Here is a 21,754-nt window from a genome sequence, read left to right as displayed (position 1 = left end):
AAACAGAAAATAGGTTAGGAGTGGTGGCTAACAACTGTCATCCCAATGCTTTGGGAGGCCAAGGAGAGAGGATCACTTGGCCCAGGAGTTCAAGAGCAGCCTGGGCAACAAAGGAAGACTTCATTGCTAAAAATATTTAAAAATTAGCTGAGCATGGTGGCCCGCACCTGTAGTCCCAGCTACTTGGGAGGCCAAGGCAAGAGAATCGCTTGATCCCAGAAGGTCAAGGCTGCAGTGAGCTATGATCATACCATTGCACTCCAGCCTGGGCAACAGAGAGAGACCCTGTCTCTAAAAGCAAAGCAATCCGGGCATGATGGCTCATTCCTGTAATCCCAGCATTTTGAGAGGCCGAGGCAGGAGGATCGCTTGAACTCAGGAATTAGAGACCTGCCTGGGCAACATGACAAAACCCTGTCTCTACAAAAAAATACAAAAAAATTAGGCCAGGCGTGGTGGCTCAAGCCTGTAATCCCAGCACTTTGGGAGGCCAAGACGGGCGGATCATGAGGTCAGGAGATGGAGACTATCCTGGCTAACACGGTGAAACCCCGTCTCTACTAAAAAATACAAAACACTAGCCGGGTGAGGTGGCGGGCGCCTGTGGTCCCAGCTACTCCGGAGGCTGAGGCAGGAGAATGGCATAAACTCAGGAGGTGGAGCTTGCAGTGAGCTGAGATCCAGCCACTGCACTCCAGCCTGGGCGACAGAGCGAGACTCCGTCTCAAAAAAAAAAAAAAAAAATTAGCCAGGCATAGCAGTAAATGCCTGTAGTTCCAGCTACTCGGGAGGCTGAGGCAGGAGAACTGCTTGAGCCCAGGAGGTCGAAGCTGCAGTGAACTGTGATCTGTGATTGCACCACTGCACTCCAGCCTGGGCAACAGAGTGAGACCCTGTCAAAAAAAAAAAAAAAAAAAAAAAAAAAAAGGCAAAGCAAAACAAAACAAAACCCCTTAAAATTGAAACCGTTGTGGGCTGGTGGTGACAATGTAAAATGGTGCCGCCACTGTGGAAAACAGTATGGAGAGTCCTAAAAAATTTAAACATAGAGGCTAGGCGTGGTGGCTCACACTTGTAATCCCAGCACTTTGAGAGGCTGAGGTGGGTGGATCATTTGAGGTCAGGAGTTCCAGACCAGCCTGGCCAACATGGTGAAACCCCATCTCCACTAAAAATACAAAAATTAGCTGGGCGTGGTGGCGGGTGCCTGTAGTCCCAGCTGTTCGGGAGGCCGAGGCAGGAGAATCACTTGAACCCGGGAGGTGGAGGTTGCAGTGAGTGGAGATCGCGCCACTGCACTCCAGCCTGGGTGACAGAGCCAGACTCCATCTCAAAAAAATAAAAAATAAAAAATAATTAAACATAGAATTGTCATATGATCCATCAATTCTACTTCTGCGTATACACCCGAATTGAAAGCAAGATTCAAAGAAACATCTGTACACCTATGTTCGCAGCAGCATTAGTTACAATAGCCAAAAGTTGAAAGCAACCAGTTTCCATGACAGGTGAATGGGTAAACAAAATGGTCTATCTAGACAGTGGAGTATTACTCAGCCTTAAAGAAGAAGGAAATTCTAGTATATATAACATGAATGCACCTTGAGGTGCTAAGTGAAATAAGCCTGCCCCAAAAGAACAAATACCGTATGATCACATTTACAGGAAGTAACTAAACTCATCAGATTCATGGAAACAGAAAGTAGAATTGTGGTTTCCAGGAACTGGAGGGAGGAGGAACAGGGAGTTGTTTTATGGATACACTTTTAGTTTTGAAAGATGAAAAAGTTCTGGAGATGGATGATGGTGTCGGTGGCAACTATGAGAATTTTTTTTTTCTGGTTTTTGTTTTGTTTTGAGACAGGGTCTCACTCTGTTGTCCAGGCTGCAGAGCAGTGGCACAATCTCGACTCACTGCAACCTCCGCCTCCCGGGTTCAAGTGATTCTCGTGCCTCAGCCTCCCAAGTAGCTGGGATTACAGGTGCGCACAACCACTCCTGGCTAATTTCTGTATTTTTAGTAGAGACAGGGTTTTACCATGTTGACCAGGCTGGTCTCAAACTCCTAATCTCAGATGATCTGCCCACCTCGGCCTCCCAAAGTGCTGGGATTACAGGTATGAGCCACTGTGCCTGGCTGAGAATTTTATTTTCTTTTTTTTTTGAGACGGAGTCTCGCTTTGTCACCCAGGCCGGAGTGCAGTGGCTCGATCTTGGCTCACTGCAACCTCCGTCTCCTGGGTTTAAGTGATTTTCCTGTCTCAGCCTCCCGAGTAGCTGGGACTACAGGCGCACACCACCATGCCTGGCCAATTTTTGTATTTCTAGGAGAGACGGAGTTTCACCATATTGGTCAGGCTGGTCTTGAACTCTTGACCTCAAGTAATCTGCCCACCTTGGCCTCCCAAAGTGCTGGGGTTACAGGCATGAACCACCACGCCCGGCCTGAGAATTTTCTTAATGTAACTGAACTGTACACTTAAAATGGTTAAGACAGAACATTTCATGTCATGTGCATTTCACTACAACTTTTATCCAGGCTGAAGGACAGGCACAGTGGCTCACTTTGGCAGACTGAGGCAGGAGGATCGCTTAAGGCCAGGAGTTCGAGACCAGCTAGGGCAACATAGCGAGACTGGCTGCCACCCCTGTCTCTACAAAAGATGTTTAAACATTACCCAGGCCTGATGGCACATGCCTATGGTCTCAGCTACTCAGAAGGCTGAGGCAGGAGGATTGCTTGAGCCCAGGAGGTTGAGGCTGCAGTGAACTATATGGTTATACCACTGTACTTGAGATCTTGTCTCAAAAAAAAAAAAAAAAATCCAGGGCCAGAGGGCTCAGAGGAGACTGGGGCAGGAATCCCATCCTGTGGGTCCTGGCAGGTGATCCCCATGTCTCCTCCACAGTAGGGGGTGATCAGGCCCTCCAAGAAGTCAATACCAATTATATGCCAAAGCCTCTTACACGTCTCCACCTGGACCTCCCTGTCTACCTCCAGACATCCACCTGCCTCTGGACCTCACCCAGGGACGCTGCTATGATCACTGAGCCATTCACCAATATTCCAGCCCTTTCCCCCTCCAGGTACAAGGTAGGAAGGCATTGCTCCACCCACTTGTGTGGCCACATGACTTGTTCTGACCAATGGCATGTGAGCAGGTTTGACATGTGTCACTTCTGGGCAGAGGCTTGAAGAGCTGCTGCAGAGCATGCTATATGTTCTTCTTCTTCTGCCTTGGCAACGGGCAACATGCCAGATGCTGGCTGAGCGAAAAGTGAAACCTCTGATGTTTTAAGCTCTTGAGATTTGGGGCTTAAAGTAGCTGGGACTACAGGTGTGTGCCACCACGCCTGGCTCATTTTTCCCCCGGCTTGTTACTGCAGCAGAACTGAGCCTTTCTTGAGTCCAATGTGGCAGCAGAATCTGTAGATGTCACTCATCCAGTCCTCTCCTGTGCACGATGATGGTCTCATATCATTAAGCTCTAGGGCTGGAATGAGGCAAGGTGGATGCTTGACTTGGGAACAAAATTTCAGGGGGTGTCAAAGAACTCAAGAACTTTGTCCTGAACTCATAAATATTATTTTATTGTGATATTTTGTAAAAGTCAAGATTAATGCAAAACCATGATGAATAAAATAGTAACACACACACACACACACACACACACATCGGCCAGGCGCAGTGGTTCATGCCTGTAATCCCAGCACTTTGGGAAGCCAATGCAGGTGGACTGCTTGAGGCTAGGAGTTCGAGACCAGCCTGGCCAACATGGTGAAACCCTGTCTGTACTAAAAGTACAAAAAATTAGCCAGTTGTGATGCTGCATGCCTGTAATTCCAGCTACTTGGGAGGCTGAGGCACAAGAATCACTTGAACCTGGGAGGCAGAGGTTGGAGTGAGCTGAGATCACACCACTGCACTCTAGCCTGGGCAATAGAGTGAGACTCCATCTCAAAAAAAAATTATACATATATATAAAAATATATATATATATGAGTGTGTGTGTGTGTGTGTGTGTATATATATATATATATATGAAAGAGACAAGGTCTCACTCTGTCACCCAGGCTGGAGTACAGTGGCACAATCACAGCTCACTGCAGCCTTGACCTCCTGAGCACAAGCAACCTCCCACCTCAGCCTCCCGAGTAGCTGGAACTACAGGTGTGCACCACCATACCCGGCTAATGCTTTAATTTTTATAGAGATGGGATCTTGCTATGTTGGCCAAACTGGTCTCGACCTCCTGGGCTCATGTGATCCCTCTGTCTCAGCCTCCCAAAGTGCTGAGATTATGGGCATGAGTCACTGCTCCTGGCCTACACTGTCCTAGTCTATTGTTAGAAGCAAGTTATTGGGTCCAGCTCAGGAAATCACACAGCGTGCAGACATCAGGAGGTGGGAATCACGGAGGAGTCTTGGAGCCTGTTTGCCTCACCTTTTCTCCTCAATATTTCTAATTTTTATTTCTTTTTTTTTTTTTTTTTTTTTTTTTTGAGATGGAGTTTTGCTCTTGTTGCCGACTGGAGTGTAATGGCAGGATCTCGGCTCGCTGCAACCTCTGCCTCCCGGGTCCAGGTGATTCTCCTGTCTCAGCCTCCCGAGTAGCTGGGATTACAGGCGCCCCCTACCACACCTGGCTAATTTTTGTATTTTTAGTAGAGACGGGGCTTCACCATTTTGGTCAGGCTGGTCTCGAACTCCTGACCTCAAATGATCCGCCTGTCTGGGCCTCCCAAAGTGCTGGGGTTACAGGTGTGATTCACCACACCTGGCCCCTTTGCTGATTTTCATCTGTACTTTTCACTGTAATAAACCACAACTGGGAGTAACACCACTTTTCTGAGATCTGTCAATCTCAGCAAATCATTGACCCTGAGGGTGGTCTCAGGGACCCCCCACACAAGCCCCATTTTCCAGCCACCATCTTTTGCAATCTTCATTGCCCTAGTCACCGAATGGCATATTCTTATCCATTTGCTATTTCCTGCCTCTCTCTTCTGGATCAAAGGCTCCGGAAGGTCAAAAACTCATCTGTCTTTCCCATGAGAGGCTGAAGAACAAAATGGTCAGGGGTCAAGTCCTGGCTCTGTCACTTTTTTGTTACTGCTGAGTCCCAGGCTGGAGTGCAGCAGTGCAGTCACAGCTCACTGCAGCCTTGAACTCCTGGGCTCAATCAGTCCTCCCACCTCAGCCTCCCTTGTAGCTGGAACTACAGGCACATGCCACCACACCCAGCTAATTTTTATTTGTTGCCCAGGCTGGAGTGCAGTGGCGCAATCTCAGCTCACTGCAATCTCCACCTCCCAGGTTCAAGCGATTCTCCTGCCTTAGCCTCCTCAGTAGCTGGGATTACAGGCACCTGCCACTACGCCCAGCTAATTGTTTGTATTTTCAGTAGAGACGCGCTTTCGCCTTGTTGACCAGGCTGGTCTTGAACTCCTGACCTCAAGTGATCCGTCCGTCTCAGCTTCCCAGAGTGCTGAAATTACCGGCGTGAGCCACCGCGCCCGGCCTGAAGGTTAACTTTTAAGTGTGTTGGTTAATTTATCTCCTCAGTAGCTAGAGCAGGGTCCAGGTGGCCAGGATTTAGTTAAAAGCAGTTGATTAAGGAGACTCCTCTCGGGACTTTGCGATGGAGAGGCAGGAGGGTCCACGAGCAGGGGTGGGGAAGAGGAGAGGGCACAGAGGCCAGCGGATGAGAGAGACACCAGCGAGCTTGGGATGCCTGCCCGAGGCTCTGGCCACGCCCATTCCCTGCCTGTCCCGCTAAGGTGAGCGGGTCCCTCTGTGATCTCCCGGGCAGGAGGCCTACAGGAGCTGCAGAGCTGAGTAGACAGGGAACGCGCCGGGGAGGCCAAGTCCCACGGGTCTGGGCTTCCAGGAGGAAACGTGTGGGAGGTTGCGGCGGGAGGCGTGGGGGCTGGTGGGGCGGGCAGGGCAGCTGGAGCCGGGGCTGTGGTCGGGCGCCGGCCAAGCCCCAAAGAAAGCGTGTGTTGGGCAGCGTCGGGTCTGGCCTCGCCTGGGAGGATGCTTCCCTGCTGCTGGGGCGCCCTGGAGATGCCGACTTTGCTCTGCACCCCCGGGAGGAATGTGACCCCCTCCCCACACAGAGCCTGGAGATTTTTCCACATAAGGCTTCGGGGGTGCTCATGCCGCATGAGTTCAGGACAAAGGAATCAAAAGCACATGCAGTGGATTCCCTAGGGAGGAGAAATTCTGGAAATCAGACCAAGAGGAGGACAAAGGGGCCCGGGGATTGGGAGGCGGCGGGAGAAGGTGCCTGGCTCTGAGTGGCCTTAGACTGAGGACACATCTCCGCTGGGGATGAGGGCCACTGTGGCCCCGGACCGCCAGGGCAACTCCCTGGACCTCTCTGAGCCTTGTTTCCTTTCTATTGGCCCAGATGCTCGGGGCAAAATACTTGGGGTCCTCCATGTCTCTGTCTCTGTTTTCTTTCTTCTCTCTCTCTGTTTCCTTCCTTCTTTCTTTTTTTTTTTTTTTTTGAGACGGAGTCTCACTCTGTAGCCCAGGCTGGAGTGCAGTGGCCGGATCTCAGCTCACTGCAAGCTCCGCCTCCCGGGTTCACGCCATTCTCCGGCCTCAGCCTCCCAAGTAGCTGGGACTACAGGCGCCCGCCACCTCGCCCGGCTAGTTTTTTGTATTTCTTAGTAGAGACGGGGTTTCACCGTGTTAGCCAGGATGGTCTCGATCTCCTGACCTCGTGATCCGCCCGTCTCGGCCTCCCAAAGTGCTGGGATTACAGGCTTGAGCCACCGCGCCCGGCCTCCTTCCTTCTTTCTTGTCTTTCTTTCTTCTTTCTCTATCTCTCCTTCCTTCCTTCCTTCCTTCCTTCCTTCCTTCCTTCCTTCCTTCCTTCCTTCCTTCCTTCCTTTCTCTTTCTTTTCTTTCTTTGCCATCCTTCTTTCTTTCCTCTCTCTCTTCCTTCCTTTCTTTCTCCTTCCTCCCTTACCTCCCTCCCTCCTTTCTTTCTTCTCCATCCTTCTTTCTTTCTTTCCTCTATCTCTCTCTCTCCTTCTTTTCTTTCTCCTTCTTCCCTTCCCTCCCTCTCTTCCTTTCTTTCTTCCTCTCTTTCTTCTCCTTCTCAGGTCTCACTTTGTTGCCCAGGCTGCTCTTCAACTCCCAGGCTTCAGTGACCCTCCTGCCTCTGCCCCGCAAAGTACTGGGATTACAGGAGCGAACCACCATGCCTGGCCTCTATCTCTGCCCCTGTCCCTTTCTTTCTTTCTCTCTCTCTCTCTCTCTCTCTCTCTCTCTCTCTCTCTCTCTCGTATCAGCAAATCCCAAGGGCTCTGTTTTCAAAATCTATCCAGCAGCTACCCACTTTTCACCTCCTCCACGGCCCCTACCTGGTCCGGCCCCATCAACTCCCCCTTGGCCCGGTGCAGGCTCCTCTGCCCTGGTCTCCTGGCTCCTGCCCTTGCTCGCCCCCTCCGTGCTTTTCTGTCAGGGCACGTCCCTCCTCTGCTCAAGGACGCTCCAGGGCTCCCACCTCACCCAGTGCAAAAGCCAAATTCCTCCTTGTGGCCCACAGGGTCCTGCAGGATCTGCTCAGCACTTATCTGCCCTCACCTCCTCCTCTTCCCTTTGCTCATTCCCTTCAGCCATGCCAGCTTCCTTGCCTTTGGGCAAGCTCCTACCTTAGGGGTTTGCAGGGCAGTTCTCTCTCCACTTGTGGCACCACCTCCTCCTCCAGATCCCCGCATGGCTTTCTCTCGCCCCCTTCAGGTCTTTTTTTTTTTTTGAGACGGAGTCTCACTCTATCACCCAGGCTGGAGTGCAGTGGCACAATCTCGGCTCACTGCAAACTCCACCTCTCGGTTTCCAGTGATTCTCCTGCCTCAGCCTCCCAAATAGCTGGGATTACAGGCACACACCACCACGCCCAGGTAATTTTTGTATTTTTAGTGGAGACGAGGTTTCACCATGTTGGCCAGGCTGGTCTCGAACTCCTGACCTCAGGTGATCTGCACACCTTGCCTCCCAAAGTGCTGGGATTACAGGTGTGAGCCACCGTGCTTGGCCCAAGTCTTTTATTTGTTTGTTTGCTTTTAAGGAGATGTAGATATTCGTTCTTTATTTCTCTTTTTTTCTTTTTCTTTTGAAACAGGGTCTTGCTCTGTTGCTCAGGCTGGGGTGCAGTGGTGCAATCTCGGCTCACTGCAGCCTCAACCTCCTGGGTTCAAGTGATCCTCCTGCCTCAGCCTCCCGAGTAGCTGGGACTACAAGTGTACACCATCACACTTGGCTAATTTTGTTTATTTTATTTTTTGTAAAGATAGAGGTCTTGCTATATTGCCCAGACTGGTCACAAACTCCTGATCTCAAGCAATCTTCCCGCCTCAGCTTCCCAAAGTGCTGAGATTATAGGCCTGAGTCACCGTGCCTGACCACCCTGCTAGATTTCTTTTCTTTTTTTTTTTTTTTTGAGATGGAGTCTCACTCTGTCACCAAACGAGTACAGTGGCGCAATCTTGGCTCACTGCAACCTCTGCCTTCTGGGTTCAAGCAATTCTCCTGCCTCAGCCCCCAAGTAGCTGGGATTATAGGCATGAGCCACCACACTCAGCTAATTTTTGTATTTTTAGTAGAGATGGGGTTTCACCATGTTGGCCAGGCTGGTTATGAACTCCTGAGCTCAAGTGATCTGTCTGCCTCAGCCTCCCAAAGTGCTGCGATTACAGGCATGAGCACTGCACCCAGCCCCCCTGCTAGATTGTAATTTTTTTTTTTTTTTTTTTTTTTTTGAGGCAGAGTCTCGCTCTGTCGCCCAGGCTGGAGTGCAGTGGCGTGATCTCGGCTCACCGCAAGCTCCGCTTCCTGGGTTCAAGCGATTCTCCTGCCTCAGCCTCCCAAGTAGCTGGGACTACAGGTGCACGCCATCACGCCAGGCTAATTTTTGTATTTTTAGTAGAGACGGGGTTTCATCATGTTGGCCAGGCTGGTCTCGATCTCCTGACCTCAAGTGATCCACTCACCTCTGCCTCCCAAAGTGCTGGGATTACAGACATGAGCCACCGCGCCCGGCTAGATTTTAATTCTTGATCTTGCTCCCTGTCTGTCTCCCCGTGAGAATGTCAGCCCCATTATTTTGTCCCCCATATTTTTGTTTTATTTCCTGCTGTGCCTCCAGGGCTCAGAAAAGGGTCAGGCACTGTAGGGACTTGTTGAGTTAATAGATTGGGTGGTGACAAACCCAGAGCTGAATTTTTAGGGCAACATTTTTATAGCCTTATTGAGGGATAACTTATATAGCCTAAACTCGCCCATTACAAACCTACAGTTAGATGACTTTTAGTAAACTCACCTAGTTGTGCAGGTATTACTACAATCCAGCGTTTGAGAACACTTTGATTACCCCCCAAATCCCCACATTCGTAATCCATCCTCACTCCCAGCCTCAGCCCCAGGTAACCACTGATCTGTTTTCTGTCTCTAGAGCTCTGCCCTTTCTAGAAATTTCATATAAATGGAATTGTACAATATGTAACATTTAGGGTCTGGCTTCTTTCACTCAGCATGATGTTTTTGAGGTTTATCCATGTTGCTGCGTTTATGAACAGTTTGTGGCTTTCTATTGCTAACTGGTGTTTCCTTGCATGGGAGGGACCGTAGTTGTTTGTCCATTCATCTGTTGATGGACACTTGAATTTGTCAACATAAAAAGAAAAGGCTGGGCTGGGCGCGGTGGCTCACGCCTGTAATCCCAGCACTTTGGGAGGCTGAGGCAGGCGGATCACAAGGTCAGGAGATGGAGACCGTCCTGGCTAACATGGTGAAACCCTGGCTCTACTAAAAATACAAAAAATTAGCCGTGCGTGGTGGCGGGCGCCTGTAGTCCCAGCTACTCGGGAGGCTGAGGCAGGAGAATGGCATGAACCCAGGAGGCGGAGCTTGCAGTGAGCCGAGATAGCGCCACTGCACTCCAGCCTGGGCGACAGAGCGAGACTCCATCTCAAAAAAAAAGGAAAGGGCCGGGCGCGGTGGCTCAAGCCTGTAATCCCAGCACTTTGGGAGGCCAAGACGGGCGGATCACGAGGTCAGGAGATCGAGACCATCCTGGCTAACACGGTGAAACCCTGTCTCTACTAAAAAATACAAAAAAACTAGCCGGGTGAGGTGGCGGGCGCCTGTAGTCCCAGCTACTCAGGAGGCTGAGGCAGGAGAATGGTGTGAACCCGGGAGGCGGAGCTTGCAGTGAGCTGAGATCCGGCCACAGCACTCCAGCCTGGGTGACAGAGCGAGACTCCGTCTCAAAAAAAAAAAAAAAAAAAAGGAAAGAAAAAAGAAAAGGAAGAGGCTAAGCATAAAAGATGATTTAAAGTTTTACTTGGGGCCAGGTATGGTGGCTCATGCCTGTAATCCCAGTGCTCTGGGAGGCCGAGGCGGGAGGATAACCTGAGGTCAGAAGTTTGAGACTGGCCAGACCAACATGGAGAAATGCCTTCTCTACTAAAAATACAAAATTAGCCAGGCGTGGTGGCGCATGCCTGTAATCTCAGCTACTCAGGAGGCTGAGGCAGGAGAATCGCTTGAACCCAGGAGGCGGAGGTTGCAGTGAGCAGAGATCATGCCATTGCACTCCAGCCTGGGCAACAAGAGTGAAACTCCCTCTCAAAAAAAGAGTTCATTTGAGGCCAGGCACGGTGGCTCATGCCTGTAATCCCAGCACTTTGGGTGACTGAGGGAGGAGGATCACTTGAGCTCAGGAGTTCGAGACCAGCTTAGGCAACATGGCAAAACTCCATCTCTATAAAAAATCCAAAAAAATTCTCAGCACCTTGGGAGGCTGAGATGGGCGGATCACTTAAGGCCAGGAGTTCGCACCCAGCCTAGCCAACAGGGCAAAACCTAGTCTCTACTAAAAATAAAATTAAAAAAAAAGCTGGGTGTGGTGGCACATGCCTATAATCCCAGCTACTCTGTAGGCTGAGGCAGGAGGATCACTTGAACCCAGGAAGCGGAGGTTACAGTGAGCTGAGATTGTGCCACTGCATTCCAGCTGGGCAACAGAACGAGACTCTGTCTCAAACAAACAAAAAATTAATCGGGCATACTGGTGCATGCCTGTGGTTCCCAGCTACTTGGGAGGCTGAGGTGGAAGGATCACTTGATCCCAGGAATTCAAGGCTACAATGAGCTATGATTGCACCATCGCACTCCAGCCTATGCGACAGAAATAGACCCTGTCTCAAAAAAAAGAAACCCCAAAACCTAACTTAGCCAGGTGTGGTGGTGTCCACCTGTAGTCCTAGTGACTTGGGAGGCTAAGATGGGAGGATTGCTTGACCCAGGAGGTGGAGGCTGCAGTGAGCTATGATTGCGCCACTGCACTCCAGCCTGGGTGACAGAGTGAGACTCCATCTCAAAAATAAAAAATAAATCTTAGCTCTTCTAATAGATGTATGAAGTGGTATCTCCTTGCGGTTTTAATTTGCATTTCTGTAACAACTAATGATGTTGAGTGTCTTTTCATATGCATATTTGCCATCTAAATGTCCTCTTTGGTGAAGCATCTGTTCAAATCTTTTGCCCATTTTTAAACTGGGATTTTTTTTCCTTCTTATTGTTGAGTTCCGTATATATTCTTATATAAAGAGTTTTTATTTTAAGAGTTCTTTATATATTCTGGATACACATTCTTTCAGAAAAATGATTTGAAAATATTTCCTCCTAGTTGGCGGCTTGTCTTTTTATTTTCTTTATGTCTTTTGAAGAGCAAAAGTTTTCATTTTGATGAAGTCCAATTCGTTCATTATTTTTTTCTTTTATGGATTGTGGTTTTGGTGACATAGGTAAGAAACCTTTGCCTAACCCATGGTCTCAAAGATTTCTTTTTCTGTTTTTACTCCTGAGACGGAGTCTTGCTCTGTTGCCCAGACTGGAGTGCAATGGTGTAATCTCGGCTCATTGCAACCTCTGCCTCCCTGGTTCAACTGATTCTCAGGTCTCAGCCTCCCGAGTAGCTGGGATCACAGGCATGAGCCACCACGCCTGGCTACTTTTAAAATATTTTTAGTAGAGACTGGGTTTTGCCATGTTGGCCAGGCTCGTCTCAAACTCCGGACCTCAGGTGATCCCCCCACCTGAGTCTCTCAAAGTGCTGGGATTACAGGCATGACCCACCGCACCTGGCCTCATTTAGTTACTTTTTGTGTATAATTATGAGGTAATCATACACAAAAAGGTCTAAGTTCTTTTTTTTTTTTTTTTGAGATGGAGTCTCACTCTTGTTGCCCAGGCTGGAGTGCAATGGCACGCAACCTTGGCTCACTGCAACCTCTGCCTCCTGGGTTCAAGTGATTCTCCCTCAGCCTCCCGAGTAGCTGGGATTATAGGTACCTGCCACCATGCCCGGCTAATTTTTTTTTTTTTTTTTTTTTTTTTTTTTTTTTTTGAGATGGAGTCTTGCTCCCATCACGCAGGGTGGAGTGCAGTGGCTCAATCTTGGCTCACTGCAACCTTCGCCTCCCATGTTCAAGTGATTCTCCTTCCTCAGCCTTCCAAGTAGCTGGGATTACAGGCATGCGCCATCAAGCATGGCTAATTTTTGTATTTTTAGTAGAGACAGGGTTTCGCCGTGTTGGCCAGGCTGGTCTTGAACTCCTGACCTCAGGTGATCTACCCGCCTCAGTCTCCCAAAGTGCTAGGATTACAGGCGTGAACCACCATGCCCGGCCTAATTTTTTGTATTTTTAGTAGAGATGGCGTTTCACCATGTTGGCCAGGTGGTCTCGAACTCCTGACCTCAGGTGATCCACCCACCTCAGCCTCGCAAAGTGCTGGGTTTATAGGCATAAGCCACTGTGCCTGGCCGGGTCTAAGTTCTTTAATTATTATTATTTTTTTTACATGTGTATATCCTATTCTTGGGAAAATTTAAAGGGGATTATTTCTGTTTCTGGTAACGCGAGTATTCAACATGTGCTCCCCTGCCTGTAATTCTCCCACTAGGGTCAGGGCAGGGCTGGAGAAGCGAAAACCGTAACTAGAAGAGACTTTCCCAAACAGGATGTTGCCCAACCCTGGCCGGGCTGACATTCAGCCTCCAGGGTCCTTATCGGCAGTGCAATCACAGCTGTGACCGAACCAAGCCATCCACAGCCTGACGCCCCCACACCCTTGACTTTCTCCCTTTAGCTTCGGGCTTGAGCAGGGCTTTGATACTCAAAATAGAGAAAGGAGACAGCAAGACCCCTGTGACTTCTCAGAGGGGGCACCCCCTTCCCTGATGCCTTCACAGGTCCTGCCTCTCCAGGACCCGGCTTCCCTCCTGGCCACCCCACCACCTCCCCAGCCACACCCCATTTCCACCCATCTAGAGAGGGCGAAACACAACACTCCTGGGACATGGTAGGGGTGGGGGCTCCCTGACTCCTGGGACGGGGAACTCTGGGGTGGCCTGTCCTCCCAGCTCCTCGCCCCACTGGTGCCTCTCCCCATGCGTCGTGGGAAAAGGCAACAGAACCAACCGCAGGGAGATATAAAATCTCTTCCTGTATCTGTGACAGCTGTTTTGTTGGTGTGGCCATCTATTCTTCCTGTAAACACCTGAATCTGTTCAGACCAAGCTCTTCCTCTCCCCCAGAACCTTCTATGACTCCCACCTCCCCCAGTACAATCCAGTCTTCCCCAAGGCCCACAAGGCTTAGCTGTGTGATTTGCCCTGTCACCTCCAGCTCTCTTCCCCTCATTCACTTGGCTCCAGCCACACCAGCTTCCTCACTGTTACTCAAATAAATATGCCAGGCCCAGTCCAGCCTCAGGGCCTTTGCATGCGCTGTTCCCTCTGCCTGGAACACCTTTCCCCAAGATTTTTTGTTTTGTTCTGTTTTTTTGATTTTTTTGAGACAGAGTCTTGCTCTGTCGCCCAGGCTGGAGTGCAGTGGCACAACCTCAGCTCACCACAGTCTCCGCCTCCTGGGTTGAAGCCATTCTCCTGCCTCAGCCTCCCGAGAAGCTGGGACTACAAGTGTGCATCACCACGCCCGGCTAATTTTTGTATTTTTAGTAGAGACGAGGTTTCACCATGTTGGCCAGGCTGGTCTCGAACTCCTGACCTCAACTGATCTGCCTGCCTCGGCCTCCCAAAGTGCTGGGATTACAGGTATGAGCCACTGTGCCTGGCCCCTCTCACTCTTTCATCTGCCCCACATATTTGCTCAGAGGTCACCTCCTCAGTGAGGCCTTCCCTGACGACCCCCGTATTTGAAATTTTAGCTTCCTTCCCCCAGTCCTTTCTAACCTTTCCCCTCTGTTTTATTTTTCTCTATAGCACATCACCTTTGAATATTTTAATTCATGAATTTACATAGAGTGTCAGTCACACGAGGGCAGGGGTTTTGCTGTCTTCTTCACCGCTGTATCCTCAGCTCCTAAAACAGGGCCAGGCACACCACAGGTGCTCAATTAATGTTTCTTGGCCAGGTGCAGTGGCTCAGGCCTGTAATCCCAGCACTTTGGGAGGCCAAGGCAGGTGGATCACCTGAGGTCAGGAGTTCGAGACCATCCTGGCCAACATGGTGAAACCCCTTCCCTACTAAAAATACAAAAATTACCCGGGTGTGTTGGTGCATGCCTGTAGTCCCAGCTACTCGGGAGGCTGAGGCAAGAGAATTGCGTGAACCTGGGAGACAGAGGTTGCAGTGAGCTGAGATTGTACCAGTGCACTCCAGCCTGGGCGACAGAGCAAGGCTCTGTCTCAGAAAAATAAAAACAAATAAATAAATGTTTTTTTTTTTTTTTTTTTTGAGACGGAGTCTCGCTCTGTCGCCCAGGCTGGAGTGCAGTGGCGCCATCTCTGCTCACTGCAAGCTCCGCCTCCCGGGTTCACGCCATTCTCCTGCCTCAGCCTCCTGAGTAGCTGGGACTACAGGCGCCGCCACCACGCCCGGCTAATTTTTTGTGTTTTCGGTAGAGACGGGGTTTCACCGAGTTAGCCAGGATGGTCTCGATCTCCTGACCTCGTGATCCGCCCATCTCGGCCTCCCAAAGTGCTGGGATTACAAGCGTGAGCCACTACACCCGGCCAATAAATGCTTTTTGAATAAATTGTCACTTTAGCTTTCATTCTTTGTCCACTGACGTCTGTAGGGCCAGCCCCACCCCCATTAACAGGAGTGGCTCATGAACTCAGGCTGTCCTTTCTAGCCACTGTGATTGGTTCCTAAATGACATGTGACCCCAGACTGTCCAATCAGAGGGAGCCTGGGAATTATTATTTTCTTTTTTTGAAGCAGGGCTTCACTTTGTCCCCGAGGTGTGAGTGCAGTGGCATGATCATGTTCCCGGCCTCAGTTCCCAGGCTTGAGTGATCCTCCTTCCTTATTTTTTATTTATTATTATTATTTTGAGATGGAGTTTCACTCTGTGAGGCTGCCAGTGGAGTCCAGGTCGGAGTCCAGTGGTGTAATCTCGGCTCACTGCAACCTCTGCCTCTTGAGTTCAAGCGATTCTCCTGCCTTAGCCTCCCGAGTAGCTGGGACTACAGGCGCCCACCACCACGCCCCGCTAATTTTTTTCATTTTTTCAGTAGAGACGGGGTTTCACCATGTTAACCAGATGGTCTCGATCTCCTGACCTCGTAATCCGCCCACCTCGGCCTCCCAAAGTGCTGGGATTATAGGCGTGAGCCACCGTGCCCGGCCATTTTTAAAATTTTTTAATAGAGATGAGGTCTCACTATGTTGGCCGGGCTGGTCTCAAACTCCTGGGCTCAAGTGAGCCTCCTGCCTTGGACTCCCAAAGTGCTGGGATTACAGGCATGAGCCACGGCATGCGGCCAGATTACTTTGTTTGAGCTCGTGAATCCAGCTGTCCCTGAAGCCAACATATCTTAAACTTTTCAGTGACACAAACCAATAAAGTATCATTATTTTTCCTTTAAGCCAGTTTGGCTTTGGATTTTTTACTTGCAAGTAGAATAATCCTCCCCAATTGACCACTTCTCCCTCCCTCCCTTGCTCACTCGCTTCCTTCTTCTCTCCCTCCCTCCTTCCTTCTTTCTCTCTTTTTTTTTTTTTTTCAGGGCCGAGTCTCTCTGTCTCTCTGTCATCGAGGCTGGAGTGCAGTGGCATGATCTTGGCTCACTGCAACCTCTGCCTCCCCGGTTCAAGCAATTCTCCTGCCTCAGCCTCCCGAGTAGCTGGGATTACAGGCACCCACCAGCACACCTGGCTGATTTTTGTATTTTTAGTAGAGACGGAGTTTCGCCATGTTGGCCAGGCTGGTTTCAAACTCCTAACCTCAAGTGATCAGCCCACCTTAGCCTCCAAAAATGCTGAGATTACAGGCGTGAGCCACCGCGCCTGGCCTCTATCTCTAATTTAATGTCTACTCTATCTTGGCGGAGTCACCATCTCCTCCAACACAGCTGAGTCAAAACCGTATTTCACCTTTCTGCCAAACAGCTCTCCACCCATCACCCCCTCCCCCGCCTTCCCTGCCAACCCCTCCCCCACTCTGTGTGGGGGACTCTGCCCAATGTGGGAATGAATTATGGCTCCCCCACTAGAGGGCTGTGTGCCCTTGCTAAGTGACTTCACCTCTCTGGGCCTCACTTTCCCCATCTGTAAAAGGAGGTTATAGCAGTATACCCATTGTTCCCAAGTCTGCCTCCTCTCCAACCTCGCCCTTTTTTTTTTTTTTTTTTTGAGACAGAGTCTCGTTCTGTCACCCAGGCTGGGGTGCAGTGGTGCGATCTTTGCTCACTGCAATCTCCACCTCCGGGGTTCATGCGATTCTTGTGCCTCAGCCTCCTGATTAGCTGGGACTACAGGCGCCTGCCACCTCGCCCAGCTAATTTCTTTTTCGTTTTGGAGTCCAGTGGCATAATCTAGGCTCACTGCAACCTCTGCCTCCCAGGTTCAAGCGATTCTCCTGCCTCAGCCTCCTGAGTAGCTGGGACTACAAGTGTATGCCACCATGCCCAGCTAATTTTTGTATTTTTAGTAGAGACAGGGTTTTACCACATTGGTCAGGATGGTCTAACTCCTGACCTCCTGATCCACCTACCTCGGCCTCCCACAGTACTAGGATTACAGGCGTGAGCCACTGCACCCAGCCTCTCATTTTCGTGTTTTTAATAGAGGCGGAGTTTCACCATGTTGCCCGGGCTGGTCTTGAACTCCTGACGTCAAGTGATCTGCCCGCCTCGGCCTCCCAAAGTGCTGGGATTACAGGCGTGAGCCACCATGTCAGTCCTCTAACCCCTTCTGACTGACCCATCACTTGAGCCTTGCTCACTTGCCATGCTCTGGCCTCTGTCCTCCTGTCCTAAAGCTTTGCCTAGAATCCCCCAAGTCCACTCCTTGGCCAGTAGAAGAAGGTCTTAACTCACCAGAACCCCATGGCCACCACAGTCAGGTCTGAAACTCCAAGGGGGCTGTTGTCATCACCCCCATTTCACAGATGAGGAAACTGGGCCCTTGTTTAGACCCAGCCAGGATCTCAACAAGGCAATTTACATAAGAGAGGTACAAGTGTGGCCAGGGGCAGTGGCTCATGCCTGTAATCCCAGCACTTTGGGAGGCAGAGGCAGAAGGATCTCTTGAGGCCAGAAGTTTGAGACCAGCCTGGGTAACATAACAAGACCCCATTGCTACAAAAAACTGTTTTTAAATTATCCGATGTGGTGGTGCATGCCTGTAGTCCCAGCTACTTGGGAGGATCGCCTGAGGCCAGGAGTTCAAGGCTCTAGTGAGCTATAAGCACACCACTGCACTCCAGCCTGGGCAACAGAGTGACACCCTGTCTCTAAAAACAGAGAGCGAGGGCCGGGCACGGTGGCTCAAGCCTGTAATCCCAGCACTTTGGGAGGCCAAGACGGGCGGATCACGAGGTCAGGAGATGAGACCATCCTGGCTAACATGGTGAAACCCCGTCTCTACTAAGAAATACAAAAAACTAGCCAGGCGTGGTGGCAGCGCCTGTAGTCCCAGCTACTCGGGAGGCTGAAGCAGGAGAATGGCGTAAACTCGGGAGGCAGAGCTTGCAGTGAGCTGAGATCCGGCCACTGCACTCCAGCCTGGGCGACAGAGCCAGACTCCGTCTAAAAAAAAAAAAAAAGTGTGATAAGCTGGAGAATTCCCAGGAAGGAGTGGTTCAGGGGTCAGGGAATGCTCCCTGGAGGAGGTGACATTTCAGGACAAAAGCTTCTCAGACACAGCATCATCAGGGGGAAAGTAAGCCAGGCAGGGGGAACTCCAGGCTCTGAGTTGGGAACCAGTGTGGTTTGTTCAAAGCCCATCAAGGCGGTTAGGAGGAAGGCAGGGAGATGAGGGCTGGGAAGTGGGCGGGCCCTAATGCTTACATTACTACAAACCCAGGCAGAGGAGCAACAAGCTGGATGAGCAGCAGATGAGTGATGTCTCCTCAGTGACCACCAGGATTTCCTCTCCAGGGACAGCCTTCATTTCCTGCTCACTCTGCCTGGCGCATCGCAGCCTTGGCCCCATTTAACAGGTGAGGAAACTGAGACTCTAGGCAGCATTCCCATGCCTGGAACCATCAGCTCCAACTTCCCCAGGCCCTGCTACCCTCTAGGTTGGAGAGAATTCTAGGAGCCCTTGGCCTACCTGGGAGGATGACTTGGGGTCCTGAAGACTTGGCCACCTCTTCCAGGAAGTCTTCCTGTCTTGAGCTGGCCGGGAACCTTTCTCCTCTGAATCCCGCTCTTGCTTGTGGCAGTCCTGGCAAGTGTGTTCTCCGAGGGGAGACTGGTGGTTTCCGATCCTCCAGACCCCCCCAGCCCACCGTGCCCCTCCTTGCAGGAAAATTAGAAAAAGCAAAAGGGAGGGGGCAGTTCTGGAAGGGAAAATATTTTGATTCTCTGAAGGCACAAAGATTGCCTGATTCCCAACCAATTAGGGGTAATTAACCCTTCACAAGGTAGTAATTAAGTCTGTACCTCTGAAACCTTAATTACAAGCTCCAAGAGGCTCTGCCCTCTCCCCAGTAGCCAGGCAGCCCCCAGAACTGAGGCCAGGCTGTGGAGACCGGGTGTACCCCTTCTGCACTAGCGGGGAGTCGGGGACAGGGCTCTGCTCCCCTCCTGGGGCTGAGCGAGACCCACAGCCTCTCTCGTGGCCACCCCCAGGCAGGGATCCCAAGAGCAATGTTCGAGAAACCAGATCTCTTCCCTGCATAGTCCCTTTTGGGGTTGTCAGGCCACACAGGGAGACTTTGCTTTTGAGGGTATGAAGGCAAAGGGGGCAGGCTCGGCTGGGGTTCATGTGTGGGGCTGGTAACAACCATTTTTTTTTTCTTTTTTGAGACGGAGTTTCGCTCTTGTCGCCCAAGCTGGAGTGCAATGGTGTAATGTTGGCTCACTGCAACCTCCACCTCCCAGGTTCAAGTGATTCTCCTGCCTCTGCCTCCCGATTAGCTGGGATTGCAAGCGCCCACCATTACGCCCAGCTAATTTTGTTTTTTGTATTTTTAGTAGAGCTGGGGCTTCATCATGTTGGCCAGGCTGGTCTCGAACTCCTGACCTCAAGGGATCTGCCCCCCTCGGACTCCCAAAGTGTTGGGATTACAGGTGTGAGCTACCGCGCCCAGCGCAAGCATTGGTCTTGAAAGGCACATTGTATGGTTCCCTGTGTCTCCCAGGGAGATGGGCAGGGGGTAAGAAGGGGACTTTGCAAGCAGAGCCGACCACGTGCACGTTGACTGCATAATTGGGGTCAATATGGTCAGAGGCAAAGTCCTGGAAGAGTGGCGGGGTAGGCAGGGGGACAGGGCATGGGCCAGGGCTTCTTTCTGTGGGCGACACCACAAGGAGGGTGCCGCTGGTGGCGTCGGAGGGCTTTCAGCTCAGTGTGAGCCGCCTTCTTCTTCTCCCCTCGGGCTTTTAGGAGGTGACTCCTCAGGGAGAGTGAGAGGTCAGATTTGTCTCCAAAATAGGCCTTGACATCGCAGCCCACCTGTTTCTCCATCTCCCGGCTCTGGCTACCGTGACCTCCTTTCCCACTGTCCAATACCCAAGCTCCTTTCTGCCATAGGGGCTTTGCGCTGGCTGCACCTTCTGCTGGAAATCCTGGCTCCAGACTCGGCATGGCTGAGGCTTTATTCTTCTCAAGCCTCAGGACAAGCGTCACTTCCTCAGAGCCCACTCCACCCACTCTACCCACAGTGGGTGCTTCAGTGACATCCCTGTATATATACTTTCTCCTTCAGAACACTTACTGCCATCAGCAATGACCTTGCAGCCCATTGTCCTCTTCCTCCTCTCTCTTCTCTCTTCCCTTGGACTGTAAGCTTCAGAAGGGCATGGAAGTTTATCTGTTTTGTTTCCTTTTTTTTTTTTTTTCTTTTTCAGATGGAGTCTTGCTCTGTCGCCCAGGCTGGAGTGCAGTGGCATGATCTCTGCTCACTGCAACCTCCGTCTCCTGGATTCAAGCAATTCTCCTGCCTCAGCCTCCTGAGTAGCTGGGATTACAGGCGCCCGCCACCATGCCTGGCTAATTTTTGTAGTTTTAGTAGAAAGGGGGGGTTTCACCATGTTGGCCATGCTGGTATCGAACTGCTGACCTCGTGATCCTTCCACCTTGGCCTCCCAAAGTGCTGGAATTACAGGCGTGAGCCACCGTGCCTGGCCTCTTTTTACTTTTAGAGACAGGGTATTGCTCTGTTGCCCAGGCTGGAGTGCAATGGTGCGATCATGACTCCCTGCAGCCTCCATCTTCTGGGCTCAAATGATCCTCCCACCTCAGACTCCTGAGTGGCTGGGGTTACAGGCCTGAGCCAGCCCTATTCTGTCTTCTGTGTAGGCTACACCTAGAGCAATGATCTAGGTTTGCTCAATACAGAGTAGGTGCTCGATAAACGTTGCATGAATACGTGGACGACGAGTTCTAGCTGGGAAACGGCAGCTGAGAAAAGTGGGTTGTGGAGGAGAATTTAAGAGATGAGAGCTGTTTCCGAAACTCCTGGGGGGCTCCAGGGCCTCCGGGGTTGGGGAGAAAGGAGGGCGACCATCCACTTCCATCCACTTCCCCGGGAGTCGCACGCACCTCCCCTTGGCGGCCCACAGGTGGCGCTCGCTCCCCGCGCTGCAGCGGCGGGAAGCGGAGGTGGAAAACCCGGAGCTTTAGCCCCCTCACCTGTCTGGCTACTGAGGTCAGTTCCTGGCCTGGATTTGGACGCCAAGCCCTGGGATCCTGCTTGGGGTCCTACGTCCTTCTAGAGGGGCTTTTTGTTCAGATGAGGGGGATCTGAGAAGAGTAGGGGTTGTGGGCTGCAGGGTCCGGGCAGCTGAGGGCTCCCTCCCTCTGTCCACGCATGCTCTGATTCCCCCATTCCCAAAACTAGTTCAGCAGCTCCGTGCCTGGGGGAGGGGTGAGCACACTTACCCTGTTCGTGTTCTGCCTTAACTTTATATAGGTTAAAGCTGTGCGCAGGGTTTGGTGTCAGTGGGTCCTGGGTGCACGTTTGTAGAACAGCGAATGGGTGAATCCCCGTTTTTCAGATGGGGAAACTGAGGCTCAGGGAGGCGATGCGGCTTACCTAGGTTCCTAGAGCCAGAAAATGGCAAGGCTGGGATTGGAGACACCAGGCCTGTGTGAGTCCAGAGTCAGCCCATTTTGTTTGTTTGTTTGAGACAGGGTTTTGCTCTGTCACCCAGGCTGGAGTGCAGTGGCAAGATCTTGGCTCACTGCAACCTCCGCCTCCTGGGTTCAAGCGATCACCTGCCTTAGACTCCTGAGTAGCTGGGATTACAGGCACACG

Source organism: Macaca fascicularis, chromosome 19 (genome assembly GCF_037993035.2).
Source record: "Macaca fascicularis isolate 582-1 chromosome 19, T2T-MFA8v1.1".
Taxonomy (NCBI): domain Eukaryota; kingdom Metazoa; phylum Chordata; class Mammalia; order Primates; family Cercopithecidae; genus Macaca; species Macaca fascicularis.
The sequence above is the reverse complement of the archived record's forward strand: the minus strand, read 5'-3'. Positions refer to the sequence as shown.